This window comes from Triturus cristatus, chromosome 2_2 (assembly GCF_964204655.1).
Source record: "Triturus cristatus chromosome 2_2, aTriCri1.1, whole genome shotgun sequence".
NCBI classification, from domain to species: domain Eukaryota; kingdom Metazoa; phylum Chordata; class Amphibia; order Caudata; family Salamandridae; genus Triturus; species Triturus cristatus.
The window spans coordinates 1,262,904,404-1,262,908,755 of NC_140582.1; the positions used below are offsets into that span (position 1 = coordinate 1,262,904,404).

At 47.4% G+C, this 4,352-nt stretch overlaps 1 pseudogene; it reads left to right on the forward strand.

Annotated features, from left to right (window-relative positions):
• The first annotated feature begins 1,234 nt into the window (after positions 1-1,234).
• On the forward strand, positions 1,235-1,333 carry LOC146863559 (U6 spliceosomal RNA; annotated as a pseudogene).
• The last annotated feature ends 3,019 nt before the right edge of the window (positions 1,334-4,352 follow it).

Here is a 4,352-nt window from a genome sequence, read left to right on the forward strand (position 1 = left end):
TCACCTGATTGCTTTTACAATTTATAGCACTTTATTATACTTTTTAACATAGTGCTTTTTTCAACACTTTTTTTAAGCTTTCAAAAGAATACATGTTGCTTTTAGCCACCGCTGGTAGACATCTCTGTTTTTAGGTCTAGCGTTAGCAAAGACCCTCTAATTTAAAAGCAACTGCTTAGGTCTGGGTTTAGCCACTGGCTGAAGCTTGACTTTGAGTACTGGCTGAAGCTTGACTTTGAGTACTGGCTGAAGCTTGACTTTGAGTACTGGCTGAAGCTTGACTTTGAGTACTGGCTGAAGCTTGCCTTTGAGTGAGGGAATGTAAGCCTTTACAAGGAGCTCGTCAGCTCACAAACGAATTCCCTTCAGTGCCAGTGTTTTTGTTGTATTTTTACATTAGTGTTGCCTTTGTTTGTACAACCTGATGTGATATGACGCTTTCTACCAGATGTTAGCACAGGGCACATTCCAGCTGTCTCAATTCTTGCCAGTGCTGTTGTAAAGTGGCTTTTGTTTATCAGTCCACTGTGTTTTTCACATCGGACCAGTTGCCCACATGAACTGTGAATATAGTTTATGAGGGCGGTGTATCTTTTGAACCTCGTCTGTCTGTCCTGCCTTCTTTCTTCCCTTCTTTCCTTTCTCTCCTTTCTTTTTTCCTCTCTTTCCTCTTTCTTTTCTTCTTTATATTTGTTCTTGCTTTCTGGTTCCTCTCTTTCTTTCTTTTTTCTTACCTTCTTTGCAAAGGCAAGAGGCTGGCAGCCAATGCCAGAGTGATTGGCTTTTTAAGTCTGTGTTAGCCGAGACCTTTTGATTTTACTAAAATGATGCTCCAGTATAGTTACTTCATCACCCAGACATCATCTCTTGGTCTGTGGTTGTGTCATTCACATTTTTCTTCCACCCACTCCAGCAAGCATCAAGAGGCCGTCTGTCAGTACTCTTCAGCCATTGGCTGGCTTCACTATGAGTTACGGCTTCCTGCCCTTTCACAAGGAGCGCATCCGCACACAAAGTAGCTCCCTCCAGTGCCGGGGTGTACGACGGCAATGTGCGCTTTTTGTGACCAAAACAAGATTTTTGTACTAGCCATTTTTTGTTTAGATTGATGTGGGGCTGGCAGCTAACAAGACAAGAATTGTCAAACAGCTGGCGGCCAACGTCAGACCTGCTGACTTTGCTATTGCTTGTTTGCAGACTGCATTTTTGCAATTGTGGCTCTGTTTACTTTCCAGAGCCTACCTCAAATGAGTATTACCTATCAATACAGAGACGATGAGCATGGCCTCTGCGCAGGGATGACACGCAAACTCGTGAAGCGTTGCATGTTTGTTTTATTTGAGACCGACCAAAAAGAAAAAAATATATAGGAAGTTTGAGTAAATAATATAGATCTGTTGTAGACAGCGCTTAGAACCTGCAACAGTGTTTTATGAGGCACCTTATAATGAAGACATTGACATATGTGCTATTGTACTCTGAAAATAAAGGCAGAACCAGAAACCTGTAGGTAAACTTGGAAACATAGAGGAAATCTGCAGAGGAGACCTGGCTGGAAAAGGCGCAATAGATAAAAACGTAGGGGCATATCAAGAAGGGACGGCGATAAATAACGCAAAGTGCGCTTAGCGCTTTTTTATTTATCGCCGTCTATCTCTGCAATTTATCGCCCTGGTAGCGCGTTATTAACAACGCGTTTCTCCAGGGCGATAAAAATTGCAGCGACCCTGTGTTTGTATCAGCAATATCCACCCCGATGCTCGGGATCGGCAAGTCTGCATTTTGCAGACGTTTGTTTTTGGCAAAAAAAGCGGTTTTCTCCAAAAATGAACGTCTTCTTAAATGCTGGGGCAGCCTTGTAAATATCGCGATGTGAACATCAGCGATATTTGCGAGGCTGTACTGCCCAGTGACGCCCACTTTGCATCTTCTTAGAGATGCAAAGGGAGGCGTCGGGTAAAAGGGTGGTAACATGCGCTAATGCATGTTAGCACCCTCTTGTAAATAGGGCGAAAAGATTATCTCTGCTTTTTGGGCTTTTAAAGCGGAGATAAGGCCCTTGTTAATACGCCCCGTATGTCCTGCATACAGTGCGCTACTAGCGTTAGAGAAAGATGCTCCTGGAACAGACTCACCGGGACAAAACCTGCGAAGCATCAGCGCACTCGGCTCACTCACATTGAGAAAGGAATGACTGCGCAGGAGTGGAAAAAAGAAATGCAGTTCACGTGTATAGAGGCTGGTGTTTGTGTTCAGTTATGGTGGACAATACTTAGGGCTTTAAGTGGGCCGGGTCCTGCCGGTGCTGAGATGCGCCTCTGTTGTACCCTCCATTGTTGCCCTCAGCCTCTCAGCATCAGGGGCTCGTTATGGTTCTTTCAGAACTGAGGCATTTTCTATCTTATAATCAATCAATCAATCAAAAACATTTATAGAGCGCGCAACTCACCCGTGAGGGTCTCAAGGCGCTGAGGGAGGGGGGGTGCTGCTACTGCTCGAATAGCCAGGTCTTGAGGTGTTTCCTGAAGGTGAGATGGTCCTGGGTCAGTCGAAGGTGGGCGGGGAGGGAATTCCATGTCTTGATCATTAGTTTGCAGAAAGACTTAGTACCCGAAGTCTCTGATTGTGAGAGTTGGGGTAAAATATTTGCGGCGGTTTATGCAAAATGTTTTGGCACACCATCCATGACAGTACTCTCCTCTGTGATCAAGCATGTTCAGGATAAGCACGGACCAGAGGCGACAGTAGAATTGGGGATGAGGTTAGTTGGAGCGTATGACGTGGTTGCTGATCTAATCCTTGCTAATGTTAAGGGTGATGCAGCCAACTTTCAGGTGTCTAATGCTTTGGCGCTTGTCCCAGATGTAGACAAGCCACGCAAATTACCTAAAATTATAGCCAAGGGTTATAAAACGGTAGGGCATAATAGTTTCAATCAATCAATCAATCAATCAGGGCATTTATAGAGCACGCTACTCACCCGTGAGGGTCTCAAGGCGTTGAGGGAGGGGGCGTGCTGCTACTGCTCGAATAGCCAGGTCTTGAGGTGTTTCCTGAAGGTGAGATGGTCCTGGGTCAGTCGAAGGTGGGCGGGGAGGGAGTTCCATGTCTTGGCCGCCAGGTAGGAGAACGATCTTCCTCCGGTGGTGGCTCTGCGAATCCATGGGACGATGGCGAGGGCGAGGCTGGCGGAGCGGAGCTGGCGGGTCCGAGTGTAGAACGTGAGGCGGTTGTTGAGGTATTCGGGGTCCATTCCGTGGAGTGCCTTGTGTGCGTGGGTGAGGAGCCTGAACGTGATCCTCTTGCTGACGGGGAGCCAGTGTAGGTTTCTCAGGTGGGCGGATATGTGGCTGTGGCGAGGGATGTTGAGGATGAGTCGTGCGGAGGCGTTCTGTATGCGCTGAAGTCTTTTCTGAAGTTTGGGTGTGGTTCCTGCATAGAGGGTGTTCCCGTAGTCCAGTCGGCAGGTGACGAGGGCCTGGGTGACCGTCTTTCTGGTTTTGGTGGGGATCCACCGGAAGATTTTTCGGAGCATGCGCAGGGTGTTGAAGCAAAAAGATGATATGGCGTTGACTTGCTTGGTCATCGTGAGGGAGGAGTCCAGGCTGAATCCTAGGTTGCGTGCGTGGTCCGTGGGCGTCGGAGCGGTACCCAACGCTGCGGGCCACCAGAAGTCGTCCCAGGCGGATGGAGACTGTCCGAGGATGAGGATCTCCGTCTTGTCAGAGTTCAGTTTCAGACGACTGAGCTTCATCCATTTCGCGACGTCTTTCATTCCTTCCTGGAAGTTGGTTTTGGCGGTGGCTGTTTGTTGTTTATTTATCTTAAGCAACTGTTGTTTATTTATCTTAAGCAACTAACAACCATTAGCAAAGCCAATACTCCTGGTTTGTTGGTGGTGTAGTGTTACTAGTATTATATAACTGGATGCAATGACAGAGAGACCACAATACCAGTCGGTGGCACACTATGCTAAGCACAGATTTGTAGCCTAGGTGTTTAAGCCACGCCCTTAATTACATCGGCCACGCCCCTTTGAGAGACCCCCCCCCCAGTTTTTTCATTACACTTAAAGCCCTGACAATACTCATCAGTTTCGTACAGCGCTTAGAAAAGAAAGAGCTTTCAAAGCACTAGAGTACATTCGGCCGGCCTGAGAACGGCGTTGTAGCTCCGCATCAGTAAGTCTAGTGCTCGATGCTGTGATATGTTCCACACTTTGTAAAACCCTCCGCGAGTCGAACACAGAAGGCCCCGCCCACTCTGCCGGCTTCCTGTTAGGAAATTCATTCTCCTGCATGTTGGCGTGAAAAAGAGAAGTGCCTCAAAGCTGGATGGCATTTCCGTTCATT